Source organism: Vicugna pacos, chromosome 29, assembly GCF_048564905.1.
Source record: "Vicugna pacos chromosome 29, VicPac4, whole genome shotgun sequence".
NCBI lineage: Eukaryota > Metazoa > Chordata > Mammalia > Artiodactyla > Camelidae > Vicugna > Vicugna pacos.
In genome coordinates this window covers 1038208-1051421 of record NC_133015.1, presented here as the reverse complement: position 1 = coordinate 1051421, position 13214 = coordinate 1038208, and the positions used below count along the sequence as shown (strand labels likewise).

General features: G+C 35.0%; 2 pseudogenes; both read left to right on the top strand.

The window, feature by feature from the left end:
* Positions 1 to 836: 836 nt before the first annotated feature.
* On the top strand, positions 837 to 1753 carry LOC102543116 (olfactory receptor 4A47-like; annotated as a pseudogene).
* An 8030-nt stretch (positions 1754 to 9783) lies between these two features.
* LOC102543618 (olfactory receptor 4C3D-like) lies at positions 9784 to 10677 on the top strand (annotated as a pseudogene).
* The last annotated feature ends 2537 nt before the right edge of the window (positions 10678 to 13214 follow it).

Sequence of the window (13214 nt, the reverse complement as noted above, 5' to 3'; positions counted from 1 at the left end):
ACTTGCCACTTCATTAGACTGAAAGTTTTTTGAGATTAGGGAGGATATTTTAATCAGCCTTGTACTACAATCACTGAAAGTACTGGAACATTATAAACCATACTGCCTATTTCTTTTTTGTTTTTACATTTTTTATTGATTCATAATCATTTTACAGTGTTGTGTCAAATTCCAGTGTTCAGCACAATTTTTCACTCATTCATGGACATATACACACTTATTGTCACATTTTTTTCTCTGTGATATATCATAACATTTTGTGTATATTTCCCTGTGCTATACAGTGTAATCTTGTTTATCTATTCTACAATTTTGAAATCCCAGTCTATCCCTTCCCACCCTCTACCCCCCCCCCCGGTAACCACAAGTCTGTATTCTCTGTCCATGAGTCTATTTCTGTCCTGTATTTATGCTTTGTTTTTGTTTTTTAGATTCCACATATGAGCAATCTCATATGGTATTTTTCTTTCTCTTTCTGGCTTACTTCACTTAGAATGACATTCTCTAGGATCATCCATGTTGCTGCAAATGGCATTATGTTGTCGGTTTTTATGGCTGAGTAGTATTCCATTGTATAAATATACCACATCTTCTTTATCCAGTCACCTGTTGATGGACATTTAGGTTGTTTCCATGTTTTGGCTATTATAAATAGTGCTGCTATGAACATTGGGGTGCAGGTGTCATCCTGAAGTAGATTTCCTTCTGGGTACAATATATTGCCTATTTCTTGATTGAATAAACACATTATCTAAGACTTCAGAAAATCCCTAGGAACAATTATATTACCAGAAAATTTTGCCCTGAACACTGAAATAAAACATACAGAAGATTCTATGGAACAAAGGAGGAATGTGACTGCATTTGTCTTCTTGGGGTTCACTCAGAGCCCCCAGGGTCAGAAAATATTATTTGTTGTGTTCTTGCTCATATACATGGTGACAATGGGGGCGACATCTTCATTGTTGTGCCTTTAGTGGTGAGCCTGACCCTGGATTCCCCTATGTACTTCTTTCTTGGCTACTTATTATTTATGGATGCTGTTTATTCTACTACAGTCACCCCAAATATGATTCTAGATTTACTCTGTAAGAACAAAACCATTTCCTTCCAAGCTTGCATGACCCAGCTTTTTCTAGGGCACTTTTTGAGTGGTGCTGAAATTTGTCTTCTGGTGGTCATGGCTTATGACCATAACGTGGCCATCTGTAAACACCTGCATTATTCAGTGATCATGAATAAGCAAGTGTGTGTTGTGCTGCTGCTGTTGGCCTGGGTTGGTGGGTTTTTACATGCTTTAGCTCATCCTCTCTTTGTTTATAACCTTCCCTTCTGTGGCCCCAATATCATTGACCACTTCGTCTGTGACACGTACCCCTTGTTAAAACTTTCCTGTTCTGACACCTACGCTTTTGGCCTCACTGTGGTTGCCAATGATGGGGAGATCTGTGTGGTTATCTTTATGCTCTTACTCATCATCTATGGGATCATCCTGCACTTCCTGAAGAATTTTAGTCAGGAATGGAGGCACAAAGCCTTATCCACCTGTGGCTCCCACATTACTGTGGTGGTCCTCTTCTTTGTCTCCTGTACCTTTATGTATGTGAGACCTCCTTCTACCTTACCCACTGATAAATCCTTGGCCATGTTTTATACCATTATCACCCTTATGTTGAATCCTCTAATCTACAGTCTGAGAAATGGAGAGATGAAAAATGCCATGAAAAAGCTCTGGACAAGAGTAAGAAAATGAGGCACTTATTTTCTTATTTTATGAGAAAATATTATCACTTATTTTCAATGACAAATTGCTATTTCAGGAAAGCCATGTGTGGCTATTTACCTGTAGTAAATGTCTCCTCAGGTTTAATAACTTGGGCATGATGAAAAACATTATTATATGAATACTTCCAATGACCTAAATATACTTTTAAGATTTTCATAATTTCCTAGTTCAAATGTGTGTGTATATATATATTAAATATATATAAAAATTGAAATACATTTTTAAGATTTTCACCATTTCTTAAGGAATCATATAATTTTTGGATGTAAAGTGTCTCTCTCATGAATATAGGTTTATATTCTATATGATGAGTTAACCTACAGTTTATATAGCAAATTTATTTCAGTTAGTGAAGGATTTTCTTTTGTTTCTCTCTTAAATGATGTACTCTTTCTCAGAATTAATAACTCATTACAGTACTCAAAAAATAGTAGAAGAGATATGACACAAACATTTCATTCACTCCTCCCCACACAAAGACAGCCCATATTAGTATTTAAAACATGTATCTTCCCTTTATATCTACAAGTACTTTACATATATTAATTTGCTTGTATTGCCTACCATATTAACATCAAATAATGAAGTTTCAGTGTTGTAATAGTAGTCATAAGGAGGCTAAGTTTATAAAAATGTGAATGAACAAGATATATATGCAGAAAAGGACCAATCCTTACTTATTTTCCCAGTTGAGTAATCATATTATCTCCTCATGGGAAGAAGCTTTGTTTGGAGTTATATTTTCATAGAGATGACCCATTAATCTTCCCAAATAGTTTAAAATACTTGATCATGCCTCCGCTATTTTTTAATATCTCCATATCCTTTTTTGCTTATGTTTCATAAACCCTATAGAGACCCAGGCTCTTCCTTCTTGTGCAAATTTAGCATTAATGATAATCCATGAGATTAAAACATGCATTTTAGAACTTTGCACCAGATGTTTTGGGTGATATCATTGTTAAGAAAGATGCTGACAATATATGCTCTTCTTATCTCTGTTGTTAATGAAATACAGTTTTCTAGGTAATACAGGAGCCAGAATATATTGTTTTGTTTGATAGACATCATTCATAAAATCCTCTCTATCTGTGAATGAGGCTAGAAACATAATATTATCTGCCTTAGATGGTCAGAAGTATGTGCTCAATGTGTAACCCAGTCCAAACTCGTTCTGCTCACCACGCAATAGGCCAACATATTGGGAGGCCTGGTGCTGGGTCTAGGATAATGACTGTCTTTGGAAAGCCAGCCAGCCAAGAAGATGAAGACTAAAGTCTTAGAGAATCATCATACCCAAGTCACAATTCAGGCTCCTTTTATACTAAGAAGGGGATAGGGTGTGGACCTCCAACAAGACAAATGCTATTCTTTATTCTGCAACTATTAATCTCTATATGAATGGAAAAGTGTTATACCCTTATGGGCCATCTTGTATATTTCAGGCTGTAGGCAACATTCATTTATCAACATGCAGACCAACAAGACTAAGCACAGGACACAGAGCACAGGGTTAGCACTAAAGGAGCAGATCTAACATAGAGTCATTTATCTGTTCTTCCCTATTACAAACAAAGTCTGTTATTCTGCCTCCATTATTTAGTCTGGATTCATGAGGAGCCCATTCTTTGGGGCAATGCATGATTTTCACTAGTAAATCACGGTGTATGAAAAACAGTGTATTGTGATTTCTATCCCTATTACAGACAAAATTCTTATGTTATCTTAGTCTTCACAAATACAACACTATTCACCAGATAATATGAAGCATTTTAGTTTATGAGCACTTATGTAATTTATTCCTCCACTTTTGGATGCTGCAGTAGACTGAGTATTTGTGTCCCTCTTCAAAATCATAAGTTAAATTCTTTATGATGTGGTCATATTTGGAGGAGGGCCCTGTGAGAAATGATTAGATCATGACGGTCAGGTTCTCATGAATGAGATAAATGCCTTTATAAAGAGACCCCACCAGCTCACTTGACCCTTCTGCCATGTGAGGACTCAGCCAGACACAGAATCCACTGGCACATTAATCTTGAACTTCTGAGCCTCCAAACCTGTGAAAAATAAATGTTTATTGTTTAAGTGTTTGGTATTCTGTATTCGTAGCCCAAGTGGACTCAGACAGAAATTTAGTGAACTTTCAAATCTGTGTAGTCATTTCAAGTTATGTGATAAAAGCCTTTACAAATTATCTCTTTTTATTGGGCTGTAATCTATCTGAAGTCAGGGGAAGTTACTTGTCTTTGTGTTCTGTTTCTTGCACAATATATGGGAATCCACTATATAGACATTATCCATTACTTTAATTCTTGATCTATTGGAGTGTGAATTTTTTCTGAAAATTTTGATGAACTCTTTCTAGGTTAAATTATAAATATATGTGTATATATATTTGCTATGAATACTCATTCTTTGAAATTTGCTATAAACTTTTACTTTTGTGTTATAATTATGTGTGTTACTATATAAATACATTATTTTAATATTCTTTTACTTTTTGCTATGTCTATACTTGGAAAATCCATATTCTTCCAATTATTCTATAAATTTTAATCTTTACTTAAATATTAACTTTTCAAACATTTTTTTAACCACTTAAATTTATTTTTGTTTATGATGGGGAAACATCTAAGCCCAAACAGGAAAATAATCTGCCAACATAATTATTAATTTTGGTAATCATTTGAAAATTTTCTACTTAGTAGTTTGGGATTTACACCAACAAGAAGATTTAAATTTGGGGTACTTTCTCCTTTTTCTCCATTTTTCCCCACCTCCCCTAAACTTTAGGGTCATTTTACAAAGTTTGAAAACTTCTCATTAAAATATATGTAGAATGTTAAGACTGTACATTTGTTTTAAGGAAAATTACATGTGTTAATATCTTATTTCCCATTCTGAATAAGATATATTGTGAAAGATTTGTTAATGTCTTAATACAAATTTATAACCATCTCTATAGAGTGTAAATAAATCTTACCTTATGATTTCTTATTTAAAAACATGACTCTCTTATCTATATTTGATTCACATTTTCAATGAGCTGGTCAGGAAGGGCTTTTTCCTGGCATGAACTACAGCACAATCCTCAAAGCCAAGGACATATAGTTAGTGGGTAGAAAGACCTCCAAATTGAAAAACTCACCAAATGTGTGAGTCATTGCCTGCTAATTGAGAAAGAATTCTCAGTAGAGTCAGAGGGACAAAGTGAAAAGTTGCTTTATTTCTAGGAAAGAGGAGGGTCAAAAAAAAAAATCAAGTGGGGAGCTGTCAGCCAAGTAGCCTGTTAAGAAAGCTCTAGCCCCTGAATGGGTCAGAGGGTCTTTTATTTAAAGGCTCTGTCATCATTATCTTTATTTTGGAAGTACCAATCACTTTCTATTATAGGCTCTTTCCTCCCATGGAAGTCAGCCCTAAAACAGAAACTTCAGTGGAAAAAGAAGAAAGAAAGAGATACTGGAGTGTGTTTTTGGGATGAATGCAGCAGTTGTGGAACATAGATGTCTTGTTGCATGGCTATGTTCTTGAGACCAAGGAGTCAGCTGTGGGATAAGAGAAAAAGTCCTATTTTTCAACAGCCTGGCATTTCTTCCCCTTGTTGATAATCAGCTAGACTCAGTAAGCCTGTCTGATTACCTCTCTGAATATGTCAGTATCCAAACATTAATATGCCTGTATCCAAAACACACAAGTATATATCCCACCACATACTCAGATCTGGATCCAACTTCATGTGAATTTCTATGACCACATGTATGTGCACATTCAATGAAATGTAGGTCTTCATCCAACTACATTTATGTGTGTATATGTGAACACTCTGGGTTGATATATGACAACACATGGATCAATATTTGATTGGCAACATGAATGCATTTGTTTATGTATATGCATATGTATTTGATGTGATCTCACACAGGCTTATATCTGTCTACACACAGGGTATCTTGCCATTTGCTTGTCTGTATCTGATTATACGTGAATTTAGTCAGGACTTGACTGAACAATTCTGTTTTTTTGTGTGTGTGTGACATGCACTGAGGTCACATTCTAGCATTCTTCTGATTGCTGTGCTTTAAGGAGGGTCCAAGATGATTTGACTTATATGAATAGTGCCGTGGCAGGGATAACTATAAGGTTCTTCTGGGTCTGTTTCCTCTCCATGTAGATGTAGGGTAATGTAGACAATGTTTGTCCAGTGAGGTTGTCAGACTTATAAAATGGCAGCTCAGGGCTCCCAGAGAGAGGAGGCAAAAGCTATCAGATCATTAAGTTTCATTCCATCACGACACAAGATTCAAGTCCAGGATATCAAGTTTAAAATTCAGACTAAACTTTATAGCAAATCATACAATCAAAGAATGAAAAGGTAACTTATGGATTGGGAGAAAATATTTGCAAATTATATATCTCATAATGTATTAATATATAAAATATATAAAGAACGTTTACAACTAAATTAAAAAGAACACTTGATTTAAAATTGAGCAAAGCACCTAAATGGGTATTTTTTCCAAAAAAGACATACAAATGTCCAATAGAAACATGGGAAATTGAACAACATCACTAATCAACAGGGAAATGTAAGTCAAAACCACAATGATATGTTATCTTACACTCATTAGGATGGCTATATGAAATATATAGCAGACAACACATTTTGGTGAAGATGTAGAGAGAATAGAACCCTAATGCACTTTGATGGGAATATACATTTGTTCTGCCACTATGGAGAACATTATGGAGATTTTGCAAGATATTAGAAATAAAAGTACTGTATTATTCACCAATACTATGTGTGTGCATATATATCCAAAATATGAAACCAAGAATCTGAAGAGATATCTGTACGCTCATTTTCCTTGCAACATTAATTACAAAATGAAACCATTGCAGAAATAAATGCAGTCTACCATCCCTGGATATAATTGCAGAATGGAATTATTTAATTATTTTCATCAATATTATGCTAACCTAATTCCAAAACTGACACAAGATACAGCCACTTTGAACGAGTACTTAAACTTTACGCAATGTGAAGTGCCAATAATATAATAGGATTCAAAATGATCATTTAATTGTACATCTGAAAATAATATTTAAACTTATGATTTGCATGAATAGTAGATTGGTTAAAAAACAAAATATTATACTAAAATATTTAAATCAGATAGTTACTCAAATGATTAATTTATGCAATAGCAAATATTCAGACAATATAAAGCTCATTTGTTTCAAATGCCTAACTTCATAAATGGCCAACTTATTTTTTTTCTCTTGTCATAGTATTTTTTCTTCATGTAGACTTAAGGGAGAGTTCAAAATTAAAAATGAATGCTCTAAGAGTTCTCCTCTGAAGTTCAGTTATGTGAAATAATTGGGTTGTTGGCAAAATCTCCTAATGGTGGTGAAATACCCCTGAGGTCCAATCATCCACAACTAAGAAACTTCACCTAACTGGCCTACAAATAGGAGATGTATTAGCACTTTTAAGCTCCAAGAGAAAGGCCTTATCCAAAGGAACTAGTTATAAATGAGCAAAGGCACTTACTGTAGCTGAGCTATTTGGCATTTTTAATCTTATAACTTTACTGCTTTCTTGGTGAGCTAACATCTGCCTCGGGCTCTCACCAGGGGGTTAAGTCAGACAAGTTTGCAGGTAAGATTTTTTTTTCTCCAGGAAATCATACTTTAATAGACTCTCAGGATTAAATGGCTCTTTCAAATTATACAATCACCCCTCACCCTTACCAATCTGAGATTTCAGTCCCTTTTCAGCATGCAAAATATTAAGAAAGATCAACTCAACTATAATACTACTGATTTAGAAGTAAAAATATTTGGGGTATTTTTTCTTATTGATATATATTTAAATTAGAAGAATAATATAATTAGTTAGAATTAAAATAGAATAACTATATAACTCAAATTTCCATTCAGAATTTTTCCACTTTATAAAACACATCAGAATTTTCCTATGATATTGTACCATTTTCAAAAATATCTCTTTTAAAAACTACACAAGTTAAAGTGATGCATTGTATTTTAATAACCATTTCTCCAATGTTGAACATCTCATGTAATTTCTAAGTTTTCCATACCTCTTAATAATTTTGTTGAACATATTTATAAATAAAAGCTTTTAGCCTTTAAAATATTTTCATTTAGAATTTAACCCTATAAAGAATACTGCAGTGCCAAAGAAAAAAGAAAAATAATACTTATTTCTTCATAGTCATTTCTAAATCACAGTTATTAGTTATGTATAATTCTTACTTTATATAAAATCATCTCTTTTCTGATCTGCTGGGGAGTCAGCCACAGAATAAAAGAATGCAATGAAGCTGCTGTACTTTGTTTCCACATATACATAAAATTTTTCATATTGTTTAATTAAAAAATAAAGGTCTTTATTTACTTATCTTTGAAAGGAAAAGACATATTTTCTGCAGAATACATTGTATTATATTTATGATTTTTATTTGGGAAATTTATGTTTGCAAATTTCCTCATTCCATTACTAATCCAGTATTCTGTAACCAGGAATGGTGGATGATGGATGCTGTGGGAAGATGGGAGAAGGAGACATGAGAATGCCTGTATCAGAAGCATAAAGAGATGGGCAGGTCATACATCATGTAGGGATAGGTTGCTGCTGTTTGGTAATAAAATTTCAGGGATGGGATTACTAAAGTTGTTTCACTAGGGAACTTTCTATAATTTTATGTGAACACACATACATTAACATATACTAACATACGCAATGTCTAGTGAATGTTGAATGAGTGAACTTGTAATAGGTACTTATAGTAATAGATTTTATGTGTGTTTGTGTTGTGTATGTATATATGTTTATGTGTATAGTCCATACATATCTATCTTATCTAGCAAACTATTACTTTTTTGCCTATGTTAAATTTTTACTTTTAGAATGAAAATAAGGATTTCTTTGCTTGACAGATACTCAGATACTGAACTTTTATGCAATAGTTTTTTATCCAAGTCTTCTGAAGCTGTAAGTTTATTGAATATGACTGTCAAAATATATGTGGAAAATAATTTGAAAAATAAAAAAATATGGATTAACAAACCTTATGAATATCTTGAAAATAAAATTACCTAAAAACATACTCATTCTTAGAGGCAATTAATATTTTCATATTGCCCCATAGAGCATGCCAGAAAATATTAATGTGGTATGCAGCTTCTTTTCAAACATTTGCTTATGATTTTTATAAAGTAGAGAGTAATGATAAACAGAGCAGGAGGATAAGAACACTTGGATTCTTGGTAGGTTTAAGGTCCTTTACCCATGGAGGATGAGAATTCACCAAGTATTTACTCATCACCTAACAGGTTTCAGGCAGTGCAGACATTATGCCAGGCACTATGGTAGGTGTGGTGAGGAAACACACTTGAATAGCTTACGTGTTCTGGCAGGTACCAGGGAGAGCATGTTGCCAATGACTTAGATACATTTCTCTAAATGGTCTGCTTATGGGAGATATGTATTCATGGTGTCTTTCCACAGTTAGAGCTGAGGGTTCAAATGTGAATTTTCATTGAAGAGGGAACACCTCTTACTTGTGTGCAGCACCTCTTAGCTTAAAATATCCATCTGTGAATTACAGTTCAGAACCATGGGACACAGAGAGGACTCAGCAGAGTTACATGGAGCTGGAGCCAGATGGAGAATCCAGATCTCATGTAGATAGCCCAGGGTTTTCTCAGTAAATTTGCCATCAAATGTTGCCTTAAGATGTTTTACAGGCGACAGATACTAGGTGTCTGAAGAAATGGAAACATCCTGGAGGAAGTAAGAGAGAACTGAAACAAGCACTGAGGCAGGAGTGTCAAGGACGTGCTCAGCAGGCACAGTGACTGCTCTGTTTTTGCACCGAGAAATTCTGACCACAATCGTTTCATGATTAATGGGGATCATTTCTTATTCTTTGTAGGTAATTCAGGCCCCAGGAAGTTGTACTTGCTGAATTGACCTCCTCACCCCTCCCAGGAATGTGACTGAGTTTTTCTCTTGGGACTCATGCAGAATCCACACCTGCAGAAAATACTCTTCATTGTCTTTTTGCTCATTTTCCTATTTACCCTGCTGGCCAGTCTGCTCATTGTCATTACCATCTCCCTCAGCCCTGCACTTTCAGGTCCCATATACTTCTTTCTCACTCATTGTCTTTCGCAGATGTCCTCTTCAGCTCTGTCACAACTCCTAAAATGCTCATTGACCTGCTGCACCAGAGGAAAACTATCTTCTGGGGTGGCTGCCTGGCTCAGCTTTTGTGGAACATTTTCTGGGAGGATCAGAGGTCATAGTACTCATTGTCATAACCTATGATTGCTACATGGCCATCTGCAAGCCTCTGCACTACATGACCATCATGTGACATCAGCCCTGCCAGCTCCTGGTGGTGGTGGCCACTGTGCAGATATTTTTTGCAGTTGACTTGACCTTCTGTGGTCCCAATGTCATTGACCACTTAATGTGTGGTTTCTTCTATCTTTTAAAGCTTGCCTGCAGTGACTGCTTCAGGCTTGGAGTGGTGGTGGCAGTGAACAGTGGGGGCATGTACTTATTTTTTTCATGCTGCTCATCTACTACATAGTCATCCTGAGCTCCCTGAAATCCCATGGCTCTGAAGGATGATGCAAAGCCTTGTCTACTTGTGGGTCCCACTTTACAGTAGTGGTGCTCTATTTTGTCCCTTGTATATTCACTTGCATACATCCTGTGGCCACTTATCCTGTGGACAAGTTTGAGTATGTTGTTTGCAATCCTCACTCCCATGTTAAATCCTATGATTTACACAGTGAGAAACACAGAGGTGAAAAATGCCATGAGGAGTTTGTTGAAGAGGAGAGTAACTTAGGCTGTTCATGATGACAAGAACTGATGATTTATATACATGGGAGAATTATAGCTATTGTAAATTGCACAGGAAAACTAAGAAATTTTGCAGATCATTGACAAAAAAAATCCATAAATTAGCATTTGTCAGTCATTGGATATTGGCTAGTCATTTTTTAGACATTTTGATAACTTGTAATATACTTTACCAAGGCTGCAATGTTCATGATTAAAGCTTCAGAATAGTCAATGGAGAGAACAACCATAAACCCCTAGCATGATGGGATATATTTTTCTCTAGAGTCTTCATTCTACTTTACCAAGTTCTTCATATATGTTACTTGGATGAAGTTCACCTTACCATAAGAATTTAATCACAGAAATTCTTCCAGTTTTGCTTAGCCTGTGGTAAGCAATTAAGGGATAGAAATTCTTATCTTATTCTTATTCTTAGTTACATGGTGAAAGGACATTTGCATGAAGGAATCACTGCTGATTTGGTGTATCTGTGTGTGTGTGTGTGTGCTATGAATTTATCAAAAGCAAAAAGAGAGACACCTGCAAAAGGAGGAAAAGATAATTCACAGCCTATCTCCAATTCTTTTTTGGCATAAAAAACAAGCCAGAAATTTTGAGATTATTTTTAGTTTGCTCTTTTTTCTTAAATATCCTATGACTCTCAGTTTTCATGAATATAACAGAAATGTTTTATTTTTACATAACAAGAATTGAGGAGCCAATTGAAACATGGGTAATCATTCTTTTATCAAATTCAGCAAAAGAGCCTATGGTTAGTATCCAAAGGTAATGAACTATGAGTCTGCTACACATGTTTTCATTAAATTAACACTTTATTATCTATCAAGCATACTCACTTCAGTTGATTCATCCATGTACTAAGCTAGTCATTCCATGATCAGTATCTCCATTTTACAGGGAAGTAAGTTGAACCCAAGAGAGGTTTTCTAATTTCCTTGCCTCACTTCATGAATGGTTACCCCATACAGTGTGTCAGGGATTGTTACACTGAAATGTACCTTCCTTTCACAAATTTCAACTATGAAATTCCAACATAGGTCTTAGTTTCTTTCAAATGAAACACAACGGTCTGTGGTGCATTTAATTCTACAGATAGAAAAATTATATCGACTCTTAATAAAAAAAACTTTGTCCTTCAAGAAGATGATGTTGGATTTGCTGTAGCCTTGTCTCACATGTAGCTGCCCATTTCAGCACTACACATTTTTCTCTGTTTTTGAACATTTGAGTTATGCCATTTCACTTTTACAAAAGACCAACCTTAGTATGGTGACAGATTTCTTTTTTTCTTTTTAAAGAAAAATCCCCTTCATATTTCTTTCAGTTAGTGAAAACAAGTACAAATGTTGGTCTTCATTAAAAAAAAAGTAGCTAAAGTGAACTTTCAGAAAGTGGGGATAACTGCACTGCTCCTTTATGTGTGTGGAGAATAGTAGGTCATTCTACTTTATTGCATAACTCTTTATAAAACAAAGCTTCCCCTGACTACAACACTCTTGTGTGCTTATGTCTCACAAATATCTTTCTCAAACTCAATGATCAAATGGAGCTATTCCTTCCATAATTTGACCACACAGTAATGCCAGAGCAGGGTGTTGGGATGACTATGTTTACTAAAGTGTGCATGGCTGTCTCCAATTCATAAGACACAGAACTTTTTCCCATAAAGTCTAAGCCTGAAAGATGATATAATCAGCACTTAATCTATTTAAATGGTCATATTTGCAACTGCTGGTGAGAAAGTGTCAGCATAATCTAAACTAAATGATGTATGGTTCATTTTGTCTTATGATTGTTAGATAGAAGATGAGAGTAATCAAGGGGTAAGGATAGAAAAAGTGTTGATTAAATGTTGTTTCTATTCTAAGACCAAATGGAGGATTTGAAGTGGGAAACTAAGGCCAGTGATTGCGCCTTCGGGGCTATATCAAAGGCTCAGTGGAGGGATGAGAAGATTAGTGAGACACAAGTTATAAATTGTCAGCCACGAACTTGGAAGGTGTAAGGCAGCCTATTGTTCTCAGTGCACAGAGTCCTGCTGGTTAGTGAGCAAGGTTAAAGCTTGTTAAGATGTTCCTTTGCACTGATCATCAACAGTCTTTCCTGAGGACAGAGTGCCGCCAGATTATTTCTGAATCTTAAAATAGCATATAAAGGATAAATTTTGATTCTCCTAAAATTAATGATAAATAATGTTTTGATCTGTTGTGTAAAGATCTTTTGGTTTAATCTGGATTTTTAATTCAGTGAAATTATTAAGAATTTAGCAAGGGAAATGAGCTAACTTTTGTTGGGAGACTAACCATAAAGCTTACATTTTGAGAAGTTCTTTACATACTTTAACTCTCTTAACATAGCAACAAGTATTATTAGAGATTTTTACTCCATTTCATACAAGAAGAAAATGAGGCTCAATGGACTTAAACAATAATATGTTGTTTTTAGACTCTGCCGATCTATTCTTCCCACTTCATTCCTTGTTAGAATGTTGTGAAAACACCAAAACACAGGTCTGAACAT